This window comes from Lepus europaeus, chromosome 12, assembly GCF_033115175.1.
Source record: "Lepus europaeus isolate LE1 chromosome 12, mLepTim1.pri, whole genome shotgun sequence".
NCBI lineage: Eukaryota > Metazoa > Chordata > Mammalia > Lagomorpha > Leporidae > Lepus > Lepus europaeus.
In genome coordinates this window covers 83,572,198-83,593,479 of record NC_084838.1, presented here as the reverse complement: position 1 = coordinate 83,593,479, position 21,282 = coordinate 83,572,198, and the positions used below count along the sequence as shown (strand labels likewise).

The following is a 21,282-nucleotide window of genomic DNA, read 5'->3' as shown; positions in this document are numbered from 1 at the left end:
ATCCTGGTGCCACAGGCAACAGTTTAATCCACTGTGTCTCAGTTTCAGCCCCTACACACATTATCTTTTAGCTTTCCATAAACTTCTTGAAGTGCTCCCCTATTAGCACATAAGCTCTTCATGAGAAACCTACATAGAAGGTACTGTTTTCCAGATGAGGAAACCGAGGCACCCAGAAGTGCCAAGGTCACATAGCTAGGAAGCAAAGAGCTAGCATTCAAAGCCAAAAGCCATCCACTCTGGCCCCCAAGTTTGTGCCGCAGAACAAGACAGAGGATCCCGTCATGAAGGAACTCAACAGAAATGAGAGGCAACAGAAATCCAGGCTTACAAGGAAAAGAAGTCCCAAGACGATGGCTGGGCAGAGGTCTAGGAAGAAACAGTTGTAACCACAGAAGTAAATGGATGCAGACATTCTGTCAAGGAGACGAAAGAGAATCCCTGCTGTAACTAAATATTTAGAGGAGACTTTGACAAGTAAGGTACAGTTCAGACATAAATGAGCTACATGTACATGGTAAACCAAAATAATTTGAAAATAAGACATTAACTCAGAGAAACAAAGAATAAAGGGGCAGAGCTGTGGCATAATAGATTACATCTATGCCTGCAGCACTGACATCCCAAACGGGCGCTGGTTGGTGTCCTGGCTGCTCCACTTCCAATCCAGCTCTCTGCTGATGGTCTGGCAAAGTGGTGAAAGATGGCCCAAGTGCTTGGGCCCCTGTAGCTACATGGGAGCCCCAGAAGAAGCACCTGGCTCCTGGCTTTGGATTGGCCCAGCTCTGGGTGTTAAGGCCATTTGCAGAGTGAACCAATAGAGGGAAGACTTCTCTCTCTCTCTCTCTCTCTCCCTCTCTCTGTCTGTAACTCTGCCTCTCAAATAAATAAATAAATCTTTTAAAAACAAATAAATAAAATAAAGGAAATCAGATTTTTTACATTCATCTTATATATGATCATAATAACATAAATGAGTTGTTGTCTAACAAAAATATGATAATGCACAGAGGGTCTCAAAATTCTTCTTATATTATTACATTATTCACCTTTTCACTCTCTATACATTGGAAAGTTCTAGAAGCTATGTGATCTTTCCATACAATAGGTGGAGAAATAAACATGAGTTTCCTGCTGTTAAATCAAACATTAAAGTGACTTACAAAAATATAAAATATTGCTACTCTTCTAGTTTTTATGAAAAGATTTTCATAAAATGAAAATGCAATTATGTAAACTTATGTTATATAAAGAGCTTATCATTTTTTTTCCACAGGATAATATTTAGGTTTTCCCTGTTATGAATTCCAATAGGGTAAATACAAATAGCTATATCCCATCTAAACAAAAGCTCTTTGTGATCCTCAATAATTTTTTTTGAAGCTTCCACATTTTAAAAGATCTGCAGGCTTTCAATGGAACCTCCACCACAGCAGTAAACTGTATGTAAAGCTATTATAGAAGACTGTGTTTAAAAACAAAGCGGCAGGGCCAGTGCCGCAGCTCAATAGGCTAATCCTCCGCCTGCGGTGCCAGCACACCGGGTTCTAGTCCCGGTCGGGGCGCCGGATTCTGTCCCGTTGCCCCTCTTCCAGGCCAGCTCTCTGCTATGGCCCGGGAGTGCAGTGGAGGATGGCCCAAGTGCTTGGGCCCTGCACCCACATGGGAGACCAAGAGAAGCACCTGGTTCCTGGCTTCAGATGACTGTGGTGTGCCGGCCGCAGCGGTCATTGGAGGGTGAACCAACGGTAAAGGAAGACCTTTCTCTCTGTCTCTCTCTCTATCTCTCACTGTCTACTCTGCCTATCAAAAAAAAAAAAAAAAAAAAAAAAACACACACACACACAAAAACACAAAGCGGCAGGTGATGGCTTTGTACCTAATATATCTTTGGTTTAGGAATATGAGAATACCAACTAGAGGCCAAACAATACTCAGAATGCAAGTTGCCATTTAGATTCTGCATAATTTCTTTTTGTTGTGTAAGTGGCCTTGGGATGCATGCCTTGGCCTTGAGGTTTTGAGGCTCTGTTGGGAGTGTACTTACTTGTTTCTGTTTGAAAGAGCAGGAGGAGGGGGAGATGAACTTAGATGCTTTCAGATTATTTGCAAGATTTTTTTGACTAGATGTTGGCTGAAGTTTTGCTGAATTACATGGTGCAATTACTGGTGACTTCCTACAAGTGGGAGGAGTTTGATATGGAGATGATTCAAATCTAGAAGAGGTGGCAAAGAATTCAAGATGGATAGCTTTAAAACCTGAAAAGACTTGGGCTGAGGAGGGCAGCTCACTGGTGGAGACTGATCTCTCTTAGCCTGGTCCACTGTACTTGACTGAGGAGGTGTCTGAAGAGAACTAGGTACAAACAGCATGTCACTAGTTGGACTGGATTCTTTGCCAAATGATAAGGCTCTTGAGCATTTACAGTTACATTCAAGTTTACTTCAGAAGGTATCCTCGAAGCCACATCCATTACGAATTGTGGACTTGACGGGCTTCCAAGACATTGTTGGTTTCTTGCTGTAAACTATGTGCAAAGCTTTCATCCAGTGGTGCAATGCCCTGTTGTGTGCCCTGGGTTCCACTTTCATTGTGGGTCTTGGTATGTTACAGCTTGATCAGTTTTCCATGGGAGTCATCTGTGGGGATGGGGAGGCTGCTGGAAGGCTGTAGTACTTGAGGAGGAATTCTACTCCAGGAAGGTTGGCTGTAACTATCAGGGTATGTGTATTTTTCCTCTTTAGATTTTTGGTAGCACTTACACCAAGTCACAAGCTGGCGTTCTAATAGTTGGGTTTTTTCATCGCTTCTTTAGATTGCTTTATTTCATTTAATAAACCTTCATTCTCATGCAGTTTCAGTTTTCACAGTGGTGCAATCCTGGACCATACGCCACAGGGTCATCTCATCCAGTATCACTGTGTACATCTGCAAAGATCTGGTACATCCAGAACCATCTTCTGAACCTGGAAAAGGGGTCCCTCCATAGCCTTCAAAATGCCCCAAGGAGATTCTCTAAAGGGAGAGCCTCTATTCAAGCCATTCTTCCATAGTGGTGATAATGGTCAGGGTAGCTGAGGTGGTAATATCCTGTCCACTCCACCTTCATAGCAGCCTTTTCCAAAATCCTTCCTGAGAGTGCCACACATCTCTGTCTGATCAAAGTGGTTCATACTGTCACATTCCACATTTTCCAGAGGTGCATCCTCAGGCAGGTCCACCTCCAGCATAAAGTCATCATCCCCAAGGTCACATGATTCGAGATTATGCGGAATATGTATGCTGCTCACTTCAGAGGAATCATAGCTGCCAATGGGATGGACATTTCCAATGGGTTCCAAGCCCTCTTCATTCACACATAGGATCCACCAGAGCTATCAGACGGAGACAGTTCAAAAGAAGAACCAGCTCTGTAATCTCTAACTGGCAAAATCAGGTAATTCTCAGAAGTGTGCTTTGTACAATCACTCTTACCAGAGACCCTTACATCAATCCATGCATTACTGAAGGATTTTTCCTTTTCCTTGAAGAAATCAAATATATCCTTCGGCAGTACACTTCTTGGAGAGAAACTTCCTCTGGAGTTATTCTAGTTCTGTTGGAGTCTTCTATATCAATAAAAGCTCACTAACATTGTCACTTAAATCATTCTTACCAAAAGACCACAAAGAAGACACAGAAATGTCATCCACATCGTCACTCAGGTCTCTAATTTTGACTATAGGGTCTGGTCACTTTCTGTTCTATGACTTTTATTTTCTGTTAGTTCTTGGTCCTTATTAATAGCTCTGTCCTCAGTCAAAACTAAACCATCTTCCTCTCCACAAGTGTCAGCAGTTGAATTTTCATTACCATCAATTGTGATAGTTCTGGGAAATGAAGTCAGCTAGACTTCAGTAGAGAGGGATGAACCATGCTATAACCCAAGGTGAAAGTTACACCTGGGCCACCTGGTAAAGCCAACTTCTTTCACTATTAAATCTATATCCTAAATGTTCATTCCTATTGAGTACTTCTGATTACTAGGAATTTCTTCTTAGCATACTTGATCACAGAGGGTAGCTGTGGTTCTGATAAGGCTCTGTAAGACAGCTTGACTGAAGGAATATGATCTGGTTATAGAGGAAGGTACAAGGAATGAATTCTGAATGAAATGTGGAAAGCTTTGTGATCTTACCACTTTTTTTTTCACAAGTAATAGATTTAATAACATCTGGGGACTGGGCTAGGCTTTCTCCAGAACTGCTCCTTGTAGCACAAGAGTTAGCTAGGCTTTTGCATGCTACCAGTTGATCAGTTTCCATAAAACCCATTCAACTGAGATTTTAGAGCTCTGATTGAAGAATACAAAGTCCTTCCTAATAATATGCCTTTGGTGAATTTACCCAAATTAGATGATCCAGAAAAAGACTTTTCGTTCAATTTCTCTGTGGAAGACACAAACATTGTGAGTGATTTTGCTAACTTTGATGTAAGCAAAAAATCATTTTTCACCACCCTTTATCCTATTTTTATCAAACATTCTTTGAGTAGGAACATGTTTTTAAGGATAAATTAATTAACATGTGAATTCTAAATATTGCTGGAATGTTTAGGACCGTCATCATTTTGCTGTTCTCTAATTGAATGGGATAGTGGACAATCAGAGCCATTATTCTGATGTAGCTTTTGACATTACATTATGTTCCAATAAATCAATGGTTATTCCATTTGGCAACAGCTGCAGTGTACTTCTTACAGACTTTTGTTCCAAAAAGTGTTCCATGGAATCCAAAAATGTGTTGCCAAAGGCATCCATGCAGAATTGAAAATGACTTGCATCCATGACACGCTCATGCAGAACGATGGCTATCTGCCACATGTCACGATTGAAGACTTGAAATGTGGGTAGTCTGATTAAGAAAACGAATTTTAAATTTTTGCTTCAATTGATGACAATTAAATTTTAAAAATGGAAGCTGTGTAAAATATCTTTGCTTAAACACAACTCTGTTACTATGGCAGAACTATATTTCACTTTACAGCTGCCTCATATAACTTACTCCTGTTATAGTCCATGCACTGGACACATGCATCATTTTAAAGCTACATCAATAACTTACTTATATTACTGACATAGTGAAATGATAGAATTTGATTTTTTTCCCTGGGAAGCCAACAAGACGTCAGAAGTGGAGCTGAAGCAGACCTTCTGCAAGTTCACTTACAGCAGTGGCCTGTGAGCAGCTGTACAGGGCCTAGTAGAGGCAGCCCATGGGCAGGACCCTGCGTCAGAAGCAGCACTCACTATTCAGTCTGCTCGAGGCCCATGAAGAAGCTGAGAGTGGTACAGAAGCACCAGCAGGATCTGATCATCCTTCCCCAGCTGGCATGCAGCACGGTGGCAGTCTACAATGGCAAGACCTTCCACTAGGTGGAAATCCATCCAGAGACGACTGGCTACTACCTCAGCGAGTTCTCTATCACCTACAGGCTCATGAAGCACGGCTGACCTGGCATGTGACATCGGAGCCACCCACTCCTCCTGCTTCATCCCCATCAAGTAACCGGCTCAGCCTATAAAGGCACACTTTTCCAAAATTATTAACAATAATTTTACACACTGGACTAAAGATAATAAATTGATTTTAATGTTTCTTTTGCTTTTGAAAAACATCACTCCTAGAAAATGACATGTGACACATATTTCTATTGGATGACGGGATTCTAGGGAGTGGGGAGGTCTGGACACTCTCGGAAGAAGAATGCTGCTTTTCACTGGGAGGCAGCAGCGCCCTATCGGTTCCATTTCTGCACATCTTGCAGGTAAGGCACTAGCTGTCCTTTTGTTTTGGACTTTCTTTTCAAGGCAATTTTTATAGGAAATAGCCCTGCAAGAGAGAGAGAGAGGGTTTCCTGGTTTCCTGCCTTGACAGACAGGCATCTTACTCACCATGTAACACAGACAATGTCGTCTGGAGCAAAGCACAGCATGCTCACTGCCCACTACGAAAGATCCGGTTCCCTAAGCTCAGGGTTCCTTCCTCACGACGTAACCACTGTTTGTGCAGTCACCTAGTCCTCTTTCTATGTTCCTGTGAATTAGTGCTCAGGAAACCTACACAGGGAAGGTGTTATGGAGCAGTGGGCTAAGCTACTGCTCAGGATGCCCACTTCCCATAGGAAAGCGCTAGTGTGAGTCCTGGGTATTCTGTTTCTGATCCAGCTTCCTGCTAATGTGCCTGAGGTGGCAGCAGACAATGGCACCTGTGTTTGAGTCCCTGCCACCCATGTGGGAGACCTGGATGGAGTTTTTGGACTCCTGACTTCAGTCTGATCCAGCCTTAACTGTTTTGGACATCTGAGGAGTGAACTAGTGGGTGAAAGGTCTCTCTGTCTCTCCTCCTCTGTCATTCTGCTTTTCAAATCAATCAGTCAATTGATCTTTAAAAAAAAGAAACCTACGTGGAAAATGCCGATCCTCTGCTACTGCTCTTTCTACAAGTAATATGCTGTCTTCTATCTCTGGCCCAAGAGTCTTGCTTCTTCCTCCAGGATCCATGAAAACTGTGGCAGAATTGTTTGCTTTCAAGTAAGGTAAAAAATCTCTTGGGGCCAGCACTGTGGTGCAACGGGTTAAAGCCCTGGCCAGCAACCCATATGAGCATTGGTTCTGGTCCTGGCTGCTCCTTTTCCAATCCAGCTCTCTGCTATGGCCTGGGAAGGCAGCGGAAGATGGCCCAGGTCCTTGGGCCCCTGCACCCACGTGGGAGACCCAGAAGAAGTTCCTGGCTCCTGGTTTTGGATCAGTGCAGCTCTGGCCATGGCAGCCATCTGGGGAGTGAACCAGTGGATGGAAGACCTCTCTCTGTCTCTGCCTCTCTCCGTGACTCTCTTTCAAATAAATAAAATAAATCTTTTAAAAAAAGAAAACCCATACTTTCTATAGTTTTTGATACTCTTGTGGAAATACCTTTCTTTTTTAATAATGCACATTTATAACTTTGTTTAAAATGAAGTCTACATGGTGGATCTTTGGCATGGCAGTTAAAATGCTGCTTGGAATGCCTGCATCCAAAATCAAAGTGCCTGGGCTTAAGTTCTGGCTCTGCTTCCAGTTCTAAAGTCCTACTGTTGTGCACCCTTGGGAGGTAGTGGGTAATGGTTCAAGTACTTGGGTCCCTGCTACTGTGTGGGACTCCTGGATGGAGTTCCTGGAGTTGAGTTCTGGGCTCCCAGCTTGGGCATGGCCCAGCCCCAGTTGTTTCAGGCATTTGGGGAGTGGACTAGTGGATGGAAGATTTCTCTGCCTTTCAAATAAATACAAATTAAAATTGAATACGTATATTAGAAATCTAATAGGTCATGGGAAAACTAAGAGCTATAAAGTTGATTGATCTATTTTTTAGATGTAATTGCTGTATATCAATATTCTAAAGCTTGGACAAGCAGAATGGAAATTAGGACTTCCTTTCCTCTATTTCTACTTTTTAAATACACTTTCATTCACTATTCAAGCCTATAACAATATTATATAATTATATAAAATTTAAAAGTATATAATTAATGAAAATGTCAATGCTCTCTTCTTAAATAAGATTAAATAAAATTAGGTATCATCTGTGTGGTCACCAACAGAAGAAAAAAAATTGGTTCTCCATGCTTAAACTAATATATGAAAAGTTCAAGGTTTTTTTCTTTTTCAAGTTTGCTTACTTTCACTTTATTTGAAAGGGGGAGAGAGAAAGAGAGAGATTGAGAGAGATCTTCCATCTGCTGGTTCACTCCTCCAAGGGTCTGTAACAGCTTAGGGCTAGGCCAGGCCAAAGCCAGGAGCCAAAAACTGAACGCAGGTTTCTCATGTGGGTGGCAGGAAGCCAAGTAATTAAGCTACCACCTGCTGCCTGCCAAGGTACACATTCGCAGGAAGCTAGAAACAGGAGTAGGGCTGAGAGTCAAACCCAAGAACTCCAATACAGGATGTGGACATCCCAAGCGGCGTATTAATCACTGCACCCAAGCGCCCACTCCCTCTGTAGCTTTTTTTTTTTTTTTTTCATTTAGTTTGTATAGTGCTTTAAGGTAAAATGGTGCTTAAATAACCAGACCTTAAATTTCACTTATTAATTTAAATGCTATTCATTCCTCTCTTTGCTCATCACTCTCTCCTCTAAAGGGACAATCAGGGACACAAGCAGTTAGCAACCCAGGGAAGGAACTGAAACCTACCCTGTCTGCCTGCACACATGCAGGAAAGATGAAATACAGCCTGGTCTGGGCCACAGTGTGGGACGCTGTAAGCTCATCAGGAAGAAGAAGGATCTGAGAAAGCTCCCTTGATTACAAATGCCCTGAATCTTGATTATAGGGAGCATTTCTATCAAGGAACAGGAGGAAGACATTCCTTACTGTTTTAGGATCACTCAGAAAGTGGACGCCTGCGGCAAAGGAAGCTGGAAAGTTAGAACAGACTGTGATATACAACGAAAGCAGCACTAGAAAGAGGAAGAGAGTAAAGGATAATAGCTGTTTGTTCCTCGGGTTCTATAACTCTAAAGACTTCCTTTCCCACTCCGTTACGACACTAAGTCTGCTTCTCAACGTGGTGACCTATGGCTGAGTGGTGATCGACAGGGCACGTTTCCACAAACGCACAGATGCACCCACAGATGAAAACAATCACTCATGACAAAGTGTCCACCTGAGGAGGCAGCAGCAAAGTTCTGCAAAGAAGCAGAACCGGCTCCGTGACCAGCTCTGCCCTCTCCTGAGAGGGTGTTTATCTATAAAATAAACGCTCAAACTGCACCCCAGAAGGAAGGAAACTGGGAAGAACTAAGACACTGTTTGGAAATTTCCTTTGCAAATAATAAGTACATAGAAATCAGACGTAATTTGTTATTTGTCCTCTGAATGCCTTCCTTTCATTGTGCATACATACATACACACACACACAATATTTAAGACTAAAGATCAATGCTCTTCACCTGAATCTCTTTCTGAACACCAAATGACAACTTGAAAGGACGAAAGAAAACCCTGGAACTGCCCTAGATTAGTCCGTTCTCCCAAGAACTTAAGAAGAAATATTAATGAAATCAAAACAGAAAAAGGATGGAACGAGGGCACCAATGCATGAGAATGAACTTGCGGAGGGCCTCTGCTTCCTGTGCCCATCTCCTCTGCCCCCTCACACCGAGGCAGCAGGGCCTGAAGAGAACGGCTCCAGCTCAGCACTGAAGCAAAACCAGAAACGAGGCAATTTAGGGCTACATTTCCCTGCTTAACTCCAAAATGATTTTCCAATTAGGTGTCCCAAGATTTAATGTTTGTGTTTTCCCTGGCAGAGAAGACCTCAAACCCTCTACTGTTAGTTCAATATCAATATCCTTCATCTAACTTCTCTTCTAGTTTAGGGCTAGAAATCTGAGGGTGCTTCAGAAAGTCTTTGGAAAATGGAATCAAAAGACAGGTTTACTTTGATGGAAACCCCACCCCCCCCAATCCAGGCATAATATTTTCATAACATGCATTTTTCATGAACTTTCTGAAGATCCCTTGTATTCATGGATTTCATTATTTTTTGGTATCAAAATAAATTATCTTCCAATTCCACTTTTTTTTTTTTAATTTATTTTTGACAGGTAGAGTTACAGGCAGTGAGAGAGAGACAGAGAGAAAGGTCTTCCCTCTGTTAGTTTATTCCCCAAATGGCCACTACTGCCGGAGCTACACCGATCTGAAGCCAGGAACCAGGTGCTTCCTCCTGGTCTCCCATGTGGGTACAGGGGCCCAAGCACTTGGGCCATCCTCCACTGCCTTCCCGGGCCACAGCAGAGAGCTGGACTGGAAGAGGAGCAGCCGGGACTAGAACCTGCGCCCACATGGGATGCCGGCACCGCAGGCGGAAGATTAACCTACTGCGCCACTGTGCCGGTCCCTTCCAATTCCAATTTCAAAAACTTACTGAAGTACTCCTGCACATATGGTTTTACCATACAAAAAAAAAAAATTTTTTTTTTGACAGGCAGAGTGGACAGTGAGAGAGAGAGACAGAGAGAAAGGTCTTCCTTTTGCCGTTGGTTCACCCTCCAATGGCTGCCGCGGCTGGCGCGCTGTGGCTGGCGAACCGCGCTGATCTGCAGGCAGGAGCCAGGTGCTTCTCCTGGTCTCCCATGCAGGTGCAGGGCCCAAGAACTTGGGCCATCCTCCACTGCATTCCCTGGCCACAACAGAGAGCTGGCCTTGAAGAGGGGCAACCGGACAGAATCCGGTGCCCCAACCGGGACTAGAACCTGGTGTTCCGGCGCCGCAAGGCGGAGGATTAGCCTATTGAGCCGCGGCGCCGGCCACCATACAAAATTTTTATAAAAGACTTACTTATTTATCTGAAAGGTAGAAAGAGAGAGAGATATCTTTCATCTGTGGGTTCACTCCCTAAATGGCTGCAATGGCCAGGGCTAGGCCAGGCCAAAGCCAAGAGCCCGGTCTCCCACATGGGTAACAGGGGCCCAAATATTTGAGCCATGTTCTGCTGCCTTCCCAGGTACATTAGCAGGAAGCTGGATAGGAAATGAGTAGCTGGGACTTGAACTGGCACTCATTTGGGACACTGGTGTTGCAGGCAGCAGCTTAACCTGCTGTGCCATAACATCAGCCACTACCGTCCAAATTTTGAAGGTTCCCTTGAAAGCCAAATGAATGTCCATGATTGTACTCAAATATCAAAATAAAGACATTAGTTAAGAGTTTGAAAAAGCAAGTGATAAAGAAAATGTTTATATCCATACAAAGGAACAGTATTCAGTCTTAAAAAGGAATGAAATTCTGCCGGCGCCGTGGCTTAACAGGCTAATCCTCCGCCTTGCGGCGCCGGCACACCGGGTTCTAGTCCCGGTCAGGGTGCCGGATTCTATCCCGGTTGCCCCTCTTCCAGGCCAGCTCTCTGCTATGGCCCGGGAAGGCAGTGGAGGATGGCCCAAGTTCTTGGGCCCTGCACCTGCATGGGAGACCAGGAGAAGCACCTGGCTCCTGCCTTTGGATCAGCACGATGCGCCGGCCGCAGCGGCCATTGGAGGGTGAACCAACGGCAAGAAGGAATGAAATTCTGACATATGCTACCATATGAACCCTGACGGCACTGTGCTAACTGAAATTCTGACACAAAAGGACACATACGCTATGATTCTACTTACAGGAGCTCTCCAGTGTAACCAAACTCACAGAGGCAGAAAGTAGATTGGTGGTTCCACAGACTGTGGAGGGAGAATGGGGAGTTACTATTTAAGGGGTTCAGACTTTGGGTTGATGGAAAGTTCTAGAAACAGATATGTGGGTTTTCTGCACAACATCATGAATACACACGATGCCACTGAACTTCCTCTGACTCTATCAGAGATATGGTTATAACCTCAAGCATTATTTAATCTCTTTGTTATGATTTTAAAAACATGCAGCTGGCTTACAACTTAACTATCTTCAGAGTAGGTCAGAGTACATTAGACAAAGAAAGGAACTTTAAAGAGGCTTTTAAAACTACTTTAAGAGAAGACCAACATTGAATGAAACATGAGGGGGGTGTAGGTGAGGGTGACCCAGGTTATCTGAAGAAAAAGAAAGATCTTTAGCGTCAGGAAAATTTAGAGATAAAGAATGAAGATTGTCTTGCCCAAAAGCCTGTGTGTGTTCTACCACCTACACAATTTTATGGACATCCCAATTAGCTTAAAGGATGAGTAACTGCTAAACTAACTTTTACATGGGAAAAATTGGTCCTCTACAGTAGTAGAGTTCATTTGTAGAAAATGATTTGGAGTTGAACAGAAGTATACCTATATACATAGGAACACACACACAGGGGCGTGGAGAGGGAGAGAGAGAGAAGAGAGAAAACATTTTCTGGAGGAAACATCAAGCTCATTAGAAGTGCAGACCAAAAAAGAGTATAAAAAAATCTTGTCTATTTCAAAATTCCAGACTGAAGAGAAATACACACTTTCCCGCCCTTCCTTTCGCTCTCTCTCTCTTTCCAAGTCTAGGTAGCTTACAACACTGTAGCTACATTTCATTTTGTCTTAAAGATGAAAAAACTAAGGCCAGCAGTTCCTGGTGCAGCTAGGGCAGGTGTCAGGAACAGCTGTCTTCAGCAGAGACATCTTCCAAGGGTCACTAAGACGGATAAAATTGCAATCTACTCTATTCCATTTGTAAGCAAACCATAGGTCCTAGGATTTTGGAATGATCCTAATTCTGAACACAATAGTCTCCTAAATTCCTTTTCTGTTTTAGAGATAACCCTTGGATTTTGGATTTTAGGTTTTTATAAATGTGTCTGTCAGATAAAGTATCCTCCTTCCAAAATATAATGGTATTTCAAAAAGTACTTTGTGAAGATGGATTTAAAAGAAGAGCTTAGGAGCTGGCACTGTGGCGTAGTGGGTAAAGCCACTGCATGTGATGATGCCAACATCCCATACGGGTGCCAGTTCAAATCTCAGATGCTCCACTTCTGATCCAGCTCTCTGCTAATGCATCTGGGAAAACAGCAGAGGATGGCCCAAGTGCTTGGACCCCTGCCTCTATGTGGGAGCCCCATAAGAACCTCCTGGCTCCTGGCTTCTGCCTGGCCCAACCCTGGTAATTGTGGTCATTTAGGGAATGAGCCAGCAGACGGAAGATTTCTACCTCTTTCTCTTCCTCTAATTTTGCCTTTCAAATAAATAAATAAAACTTGAAAAAAAGAAAGAAATTTTATTTTGCTGCCAGAATATTTTGAAAGCCACGCAGAAGAGGGGTCTTTCAAAGGTTCATGGAAGGGTGAGTGCTTGGTGCAGCAGTTAATCCCCGCCTCAGTTGCCCATATCCAATGTTGTAGTGCCAGTTCAAGTTCCTGGTTGTCAAGTGCTGGCTTAAGTTCCAGCTTCACTCCTAATTCTAGCTTCCTGCTAATGCATATCTTGGCAGGCAGCTTCAGGTGACGGCTCAAGTACCTGGGTATGTATCACCCATGTGAGAGTTGCTGGCTCCCTATTTTGGCCCCTCTTGGCTGTTGTGGACATTGGGGGAGTAAACAAGTGGATGGGAGATCTATTTGTGTCTGTCTCTCTGCTTTTCAAATAAAAAGAAAATAAATTAAATTTTAAAAAAATTAATGGACCATGCATATTATTTTTTTTAAAACTGCATATATGGGTTTCAAATTTTTTTTTGCACTAAAACAATCTTACCTTAAATTTTTTAAAAAAAAATTTTTATGTGAAAAACAGAGAGAAAGAGAAATATTCCATCCACTGGTTCATACCCAAAATACCCAAAACAGTCAGGGCTGAGCCAGGACAAAGCCAGGAGCCTGGAACACCACCTGGGTCTCTCACATGGGTGGCAAAAGCCTAAGTTCCTGAGCCTTCCAGGGTACATATTAGCAGGATTCTGGAATTAGAAGGGGAGCCAGGACTCTAATCCACCCAGGCATTCCAATATAGGGTGTAGGCTTGCAAGTGTTATCTTTACCACTATGCCATATGCATGCCCCAGAAATCTATCTTTAATTCCATTTTTCACAAACTTTCTGAAGTCCTCTTGTATAAGGCTTACCATCAGTAAGAATGAGAAGTGCTTTCTGCCTGATTTTCTCTAACATGTTCAAAATCCAGCTCAATCTCTTCCACATGGTCCCTTTCTTGAACCACGACTGCCCCTTGTTTGAAATCCCACACCATTCAATACTGAAGCCCACCACACACAATAGAAGCATGAAGTCATATAGAAATGAGTGTAACTCCAAATTATACCACTTCTTACCTGTGCTTTCAGCTTAGTTTCTTGCATGAAAATCAAGAACTCATACCCATATATTTTGGTCTGTGAGGATTAAATCAACTGTAAACCAGCTAGCACAGTCACCAATGCACAGTGGATGCTCAAAAAACAGGTGCTACCACCTTCGTGTCTCCCTGCAGCACCGAACCCTACATAGCCCTGTCTCTCTGCAGCTGTTTATACAAGCACTTTGGTGCACTCCCGGGTCCAATGTTAGACTTCTTTCCCATCCTCCTTTGCTCACACTGCTCCTAGACCCAGCACAACTGATTCAATTGGTAAGGAGGAAATAGAAAAAACAAAAAATTCCAAATATTTCAAAATCTACTCCCTGGCCCCCAAAAATGTAGGACAGCATTTTGGATGCTTTTTTGTTTTTTCTTCCAGAAAAGCATCATAGTCTTTCCCAGAGAAGAACATGGCAGTACAGCATTCAAATGCTCCAGATTATCCTGTGTCAGAGAGTGTGACTGAGGGCTCTCATCCTGTCACTGGCATTGACCTTACTCTTTCTGGCCACTGGTCTCACCTGTTCAAAGAAGTGACTGACTTTAGCTGGAGGTGCTCAATTCCTGGGTGACATTGGGGAGACAAGTACAGAATTAAGTAGCAATAAATGAAGCTGAAATAATTTTTCACAACTTCTGTGTAGTACTTCACTGTAACTCCACTCCCAGGCCTGTCAATCCAGTATACCAATTTTCCCATGATATACCTGTGTTTCATTCAAGACCAGGAAGAAGATGCCATGATGTCCTTATGAAATTATGAAACTTCCAGAAAGCCTCACATCCACTAAATTCTACCCAAACCACCCTATTTGATTATTCAATTAGGGTTCCATCCCCTACCTCACAAAATAGACGTGTGGGAGTGGCCCTTTTGGCTTTTTGTGTTTCTGTACATGGCTTACAGGTCTGGCCTTCTCCTCTTCCTCTCTCCTCGTAGGCAACTCTGCCCATTCCTGACAGGTATCTCTCCATATGGGTTTGCTCACACTCTGGTGTGAATGTTTCTTCACTCCCTTTCTTGTAAATAAACCCTCACTCACATGCGCATTTATGCCTCTGCTTTAAATTCTTCTCCCTTGGAGGCAAGAACCTGGAATAAAACACTGAGATACTTATGCCCATAACAGAAGGTTCAGGGGAGGAGACAATTTCCTGGGCTATATGTCTCACTGAAAGGCAAAACAGGGGTACTTCCAAAAGTTCATGGAAAATGGGGGCCAGCGCCACGGCTCACTTGGCTAATCCTCTGCCTGTGGCACCAGCACCCCGGGTTCTAGTCCCGGTTGGGGCGCAGGATTCTGTCCTGGTTGCTCCTCTTCCAGTCCAGCTCTCTGCTGTGGCCTGGGAAGGCAGTGGAGGATGGCCCAAGTGCTTGGGCCCTGCACCTGCACGGGAGACTGGGAGGAAGCACCTGGCTCCTGGCTTCGGATCGGCACAGCACGCCGGCCATAGTGGTCATTTGGGGGGTGAACCAACGGAAAAGGAAGACCTTTCTCTCTGTCTCTCTCTCACTAACTCTGTCAAAAAAAAAAAAAAAAAAAAAAGAAAGAAAGAAAAGAAAAAGAAAATGGAATTAAAAGTTTATTTTGGTACAAAAAACATCTTTACATTCATGCATAGTTTTTTCACAATATACATTTTCCATGGACTTTTTAAAGACCTCCCATGTATCCTCAAGTTGTAGAGTTTACTTTTTCTCACATTGACAATTTTTTACAATTGACGTGTACTTTGCATACTAACATAAAATGCACTCATGATTGGGGCATTTCCTTTAAACTTTCTATAAAAATGGTGTCACATGGACTGTGCTTTTACAATCCAGGTTGTCTCAGAATTGAGGGAATAGTAAGTATTAATGATTAGCAAGTACTATTGAATCATTTTACACACATTTTCATAGTCAGTTCTCCCAACCATCCTGTAAATGGTTATTTTTGTTCTTATTTAACAACAGCAGATGATAGTTGATGCTTGAGCCCCTGCCATCCACATAGGAGAGCCAATGGCGTTCTGGGCTGTGGGCATTTGGGGAGTGAATCAGTGTATAGAAGACCTCTCTGTGTATGTGTGTCTATGTGTGTAGGTATGTATGTATGTATAGAAGATCTCTCTCTCTCTCTCTCTCTCTCCCTCTCCCTCTCCCTCTCCCTCTCTCTGCACTTCAAGAAGATGAAACTAAACTGTTAAAAAAGAAGAAGAAGAAAGAACAAGAAACCGTTAAGGAAACCAAGACTTTAACTGCTTTGAATGTGGTCATTTGCTCCAGTTTAGCAGCAGCAGGAGGTGAGGGCAGGGCTCTCTATACAGGGCTGAGTCCCAGAGGAGCTAGAGAACAGAGCACAGTCTTTCTTTTCAGCCAAGAACAACACTGGACGGAGGTATTAACAGCTTCTAATTATACCTTGCCCAGCCTCCCAACCTCGGAGGGAGCCCCCAGAACCTTGCAAATCTTCCAGTGGGTATGAATATCACAAACTCTCCCCAAGGACTTCAGCCCTAAGTAAGACACATCCAGAGGCCTCTTCAACCCTCAGGGACCACTCTGACACAAGCTCTGGATGTGCCCTTCACACAGCTTCACAAGCCACCAGCCTTATTCCATCTAAATGACATTTGGGTTGTTGACTTGAAATTATCCCGAAAGCCAGGAATGCAATATTTCTCAATGCCATGACATGAGAAGAGGACTGTGAGAAGACAGTATTCAGAGATGAGTTGCATCTCAGTAAACCCATTAAAAATGAAAAAGGCTCCAAATATCTGATTATAAATGTGCACTAGAAAACATGTGAGATGCACACACCCATGACTATTCAGCAAGTATCTTTTTTTCTTGCAGGGGGAGGGGTGTTTATTCCAACACTTTTCTAATGTTTGAATTTTTAATTTTCACTTCAATTAAAAAAAAAAAAAAAAAAAACATTGCAAACTGAGATAAAAAGATCCCAAGCCGCCAACAAGGCTTCCAGGTGAGTGTTTTTGCAAAGCCTTACAGTAAAGACAATTCTCCAAAACAAAAAGGCATTTTACCATCTCGCCTCACACACACACCTCTTGGGTTCATGCTTCATATTCCCTTCCGGTATTTGCCTGTGGCACACTACAGACTTACAGTTTTGCTCAGAGATAATTAACAGCAAGAGTTTCCATTTTTATGTTCCGCTTTATTCATCTACAGAACTTTAAAGAATCTCATTGTTTCTGTCATTAAGGGTATTTCCAAATTATATCATTATAAACATCAGCTATGAACATCTCACTGCACTCAGAGCTTTGTTTTCTGATGGCTTTCAAAGGATTTCCTTGGAATTTCCAGGAGTGGGGTTTTCAGGTCAGTACTTAAAACTTTCTACATCTCTTGAATGCCTTCCAAATGGACCACACTTCACCTACGCTTTGGCCAGAAATACCTGAGCACCATTTCCCCTACATTTACTATGTCATTATTTTAATTATGTGCTGCATGAATAAACCATATAACTATTTTTGACAATATTGTAACTGTAAAATAGTGGATAATTAAGGTTTAATTGTTATTTCTCTAATTTCTGGTGGCTGAATATTTTGTCTTGAGCTTGTTTACAGGTCAGAGGTAGGAGGGAGTGGTAGCAATGGTTTTATGGACCCTGAAACCTGGGCACCATCACTCACCAACTCAAACTTCAGGAAACCCTTAACCCCTCCAAGTTTCAGCTTCTTCTTTGGTATTAACAGTAAAAATTAATTTTAAACGATTTCACTGGAAAAATGATCATATACACCTTAAAAGCTTTAGAAGAAAATGAGTTACCCTGTAATGTGCTTACATTGTATTTAATACATAATGTGTCCTTCATAAATATTAGCAGCTTATCATTATTTTTATTTTCTCTTGTCTGACCTTTCTTCACACCCTAACTCACTACTAAAGGCAGCTTTTTTTCAGCCTGACATCCAAACTGAGAAAACACTTCTCAAGTTTACTATGAAGTCCTTCAATACTCAATTCAATTCCACACAGAGCATCTACTATACAAAAGATTCCTAGGTTCTGAAGAGAAAAAATACAAACACTAATAATATAGACCGTGCTCTTAAGGAATTCACACAATGGTTATTTGCTGAGCTTTCTGGGGGAAATTATAGGCTCTGTCCATATAATTGGAAAACTATTTTTGGAACAATATATGCATTGTAGGACTGAAAGGAACTTTAGAAAGTTTCTAGCCTGGCCAGAAGCACCAGCCCTGGGAGAGTTACCAGGTACTCTGGGTAGGAGTGGATGCTGTACTCCAATAATTAAAGAGAAACCTAGGCACACGGAAAGTTAGACAAAATTCTGTACTACTGGGCTTCTTAGCCCTTAAGAGAGTACTGCTCACTGTCAATATTTAAGACAGGAACAAAGCATTCAGCATTCCTCAAACTTATTTGACCAAGAAAACTTATTAAAGTAGCATACTAGGAGCCCATAAGGAAACAGTCTAGAGCCCTAAGTTCCTCCCCACTCCTCATTTATTTATTTTTATTTATTTGAAAGGGGTGGGAGAGACAGAGAGAAAGAAGTCTCCCATCTGCTGGTTCATTCCTCAAATGCCAGCAACAGCCAGAGTAGGGTCAGGACAAATAAGGGGGCAGGAGCTAAGTATCCTATGTTAGTGGCCAGAATTCAAGAACTTGAGCCCTCACCACTACCTCCCAGGGTATGCATTAGCAGGACTTGAGAGTAAAGCTGGGACTTGAACCCAGGCTCTCTGATACAGGATGCGGGCTTCCCAAGTGGCCTCTCAACCACTGTGCCAAATGTCCATCGTCATCTCCCATGATCCTCTTTAACACAGGGAAAAGCTGAGGCACAGGAACATAAGTGGCCTTTCCAAGGGTCAAGATCGTACACAAGGCTGAAGCTATCAGTGCCTGGAACTCTGCCCTAGTTTGTTCATGTCCTTCCACACTCTACCATGTGGCCTCAAGTCTACTCCTTTGGGTGGGTGAGGAATGTGGCCAACACAGAACCCCAGATGAGAAATCTGATATTTCTTTGTAGTCAGTTATCAAACATTGCTTCTGTGTTTTTATTCCCTTTTTCAATCCAGAACTATATAACCCCAACTCCAAAATGAGACTAAAAAAAATTTCCACATTAGCCAAATAAGAAATGAAGTCTATTTTTAATATTTAGTCTATTTATAAACACAATTTTTTTAGTATGATCAATCTATCTTGATCATCATTCCAAAAGCACAACTACCATCAAAAACTGGTCCCTTTTGGGGCCGGCACTTGGTGTAGTGAGTAAAGTCGTCTGCTCTGCTTCCAATCTAGCTCCCTGCTAATGCACCTGGAAAGGCAGTGGAGGATGGTCCAAGTCCTTGGAACCCTGCACCCACATGGGAGACCCATAAGAGGCTCCTGGCTCCTGACTCCAGATTGGCTCAGCTCTGGCCATTGCAGCCATTTGGGCAGTGAACAAGTGGATGAAAGATTCCCTCTCTCTCTCATTTCTCTGCCTCTGTGTAACTCTGCCTTTCAAATAAATAAATAAATCTTTTTTTTTTTTAAATTGGTCCCTTTCTTTGTAGCCCAATTTGACAAAGAGAACATTCCTCAAAATGCTCAGAAATGTGGATACTAAACAAGGTGTTTACTTTAAGGCACTCATTTCTGTTTATCCATGGTTTTAAAAATCCTATATTAATAGCTTCACTTCATTATTTTCACAGGTTCTTTGACAAAGGTAATTGAACCAACATTGTAAGCTTGTCTATAATTCACTTTAAAAATATTTTGGCATAGCCAATAAGATATATTTGTGTGTGTGTGTGTATGTGTTTTCGTCTATACCGGGTGATGCGGAGATTAAAGGCCCTGGCCACACTCTACTAGCAGCTAGTACATGTACTTTGGGCTTTTCACTGGCAAACCAGAGGATTTGTCAGTTAGCACTAGGGTATTAGAAATGGATCCTCCTTGGTGAATTCAATGGTTAGCATACCAGACATGAGAAATGTGTAAAGAACATGAGATAAGGGTGCGGCCATTTCTGCAGAAGGGTTAGGGGTGTTTTAGAGGTAAGCCCCCCTTTGCGTCAAAAGGATAAACAAGCCAGGCAAACCACACACCCAGAACGATGCCCTCGGGCCTAGGTGCATTCCTGTGTCCAGCTGCAGAAAATCACTGCTTACCTGACTCAGCGATCAGCAGAGTCCTGCTGCTGGAATGTTGTGTGTGTGTGTTCCCTAGTGAACTCTCATGGGAGCTACAGTCAGAGCCCCTCCGTGGAGCACAACTGGTCGGAGACTTGGCTTTTAATCTTCACCTTCACTTCTAGTGCACCTGCCCAGAGAACTGCAGCCCTGGTCAATCCCTGCTCACCAGGATCAAACTGGTTTAGGTCAGTTCACACCACCAGCTTGGAGGACAACAGCACCCAGAGTGCAGGGCAGGAAAGAGGAAGAAACGACATTGCCAATGTTTAAATTACTTAAAGCATGACTTGCCCAGCAGTAGGGCACTGACCACAAGATTTCTAAATGTTTCATGTTTAAACTGGCTTGTTTAAAAGAAGCTTTTTTCAATGTTTAATAAACAAATAATAATGTGTACATTTACAGGCTCCCAGCTGATGTTTTCATACATGTATACATTGTAGAATGACAAAATTTACTTTTTGAGAGAAATAAAGACACGTTTATACTGTATTCAGCACTCTTCAGAATCTGAGCTCTTATTTTTGGTCTAATAGTAGTCTTATCTTCCACCGAGTGAAGTACAGGTATTATGTCATGAGGAAGAGGTATCTTGAAGGGGGGCCAGCGCTGTGGGGTAGCAGCCGGTTTGAATTCCAGCTGCTCCTCTTCTGATCCAGCTCTCTGCTATGGCCTGGGAAAGCAGCAGAAAAAGGCCCAAGTCCTTGGCCACCTGCACATGCATGGGAGACCTGGAAGAAGCTCCTGACTCCTGGCTTTGGATCAGCTCAGCTCTAGGCTGTTCCAGCCATTTGGAAAGTGAACCAGTGGATGGACCCCTCCCCCCCGCCTCTCTGTAACTCTGCCTTTCAAATAAATAAACTTTTTTTAAAAATCCAAAATCATTTGCTCTAAAAAAAAATGTTTATCAGCAAGTTTTCAAATTGTCTTATTATTTTTTAAAAAGTATAATTTATATTTGAAATATATATTTACAAGTATGCATTGTATATATTTACAAATACTTATGTATATATTGTTAGGTCTGGAATAGCTCAAGGTTCTGGCCTTTCGTACCCCTAGAAAGGAGAGACAGAAAAAGGAGATGGAGACCGACCTCAACAGAGACAGGTTGCTTTACTGGAAGCAAAGAGGCTGGTGGCAGTCTGTTCTTGCAAAGAGACTACGTGCAGGGTAGATCTGGGACTCAGGTTTTATCAGGTTAGGGAATTTGCCACTTGAGGGAGGGGGGTTGTAGAAGGCGCCTGAGGAAAGTGGGTGTCTCTTTGAAACCTCAGGGGAC

The 21,282-nt window shown here is 42.7% G+C and overlaps 1 protein-coding gene and 1 pseudogene across 2 annotated transcripts in view; both read right to left on the bottom strand.

The window, feature by feature from the left end:
- Positions 1 to 21,282, bottom strand: part of GCNT1 (glucosaminyl (N-acetyl) transferase 1) — a 52,506-nt gene that overhangs the window by 23,782 nt on the left and 7,442 nt on the right. The window contains exon 1 of one of the 2 annotated variants that reach the window (XM_062207088.1): positions 2,048 to 2,129. The exons of the other annotated variant lie outside the window; for it this stretch is intronic. The gene's annotated coding sequence lies outside the window, so the exon portion shown is untranslated. Of the gene's footprint in view, positions 1 to 2,047; positions 2,130 to 21,282 lie in introns of those variants that run through there. 2 annotated transcript variants of the gene reach the window in all.
- Positions 1,880 to 4,523, bottom strand: LOC133771044 (serine-rich coiled-coil domain-containing protein 2-like; annotated as a pseudogene).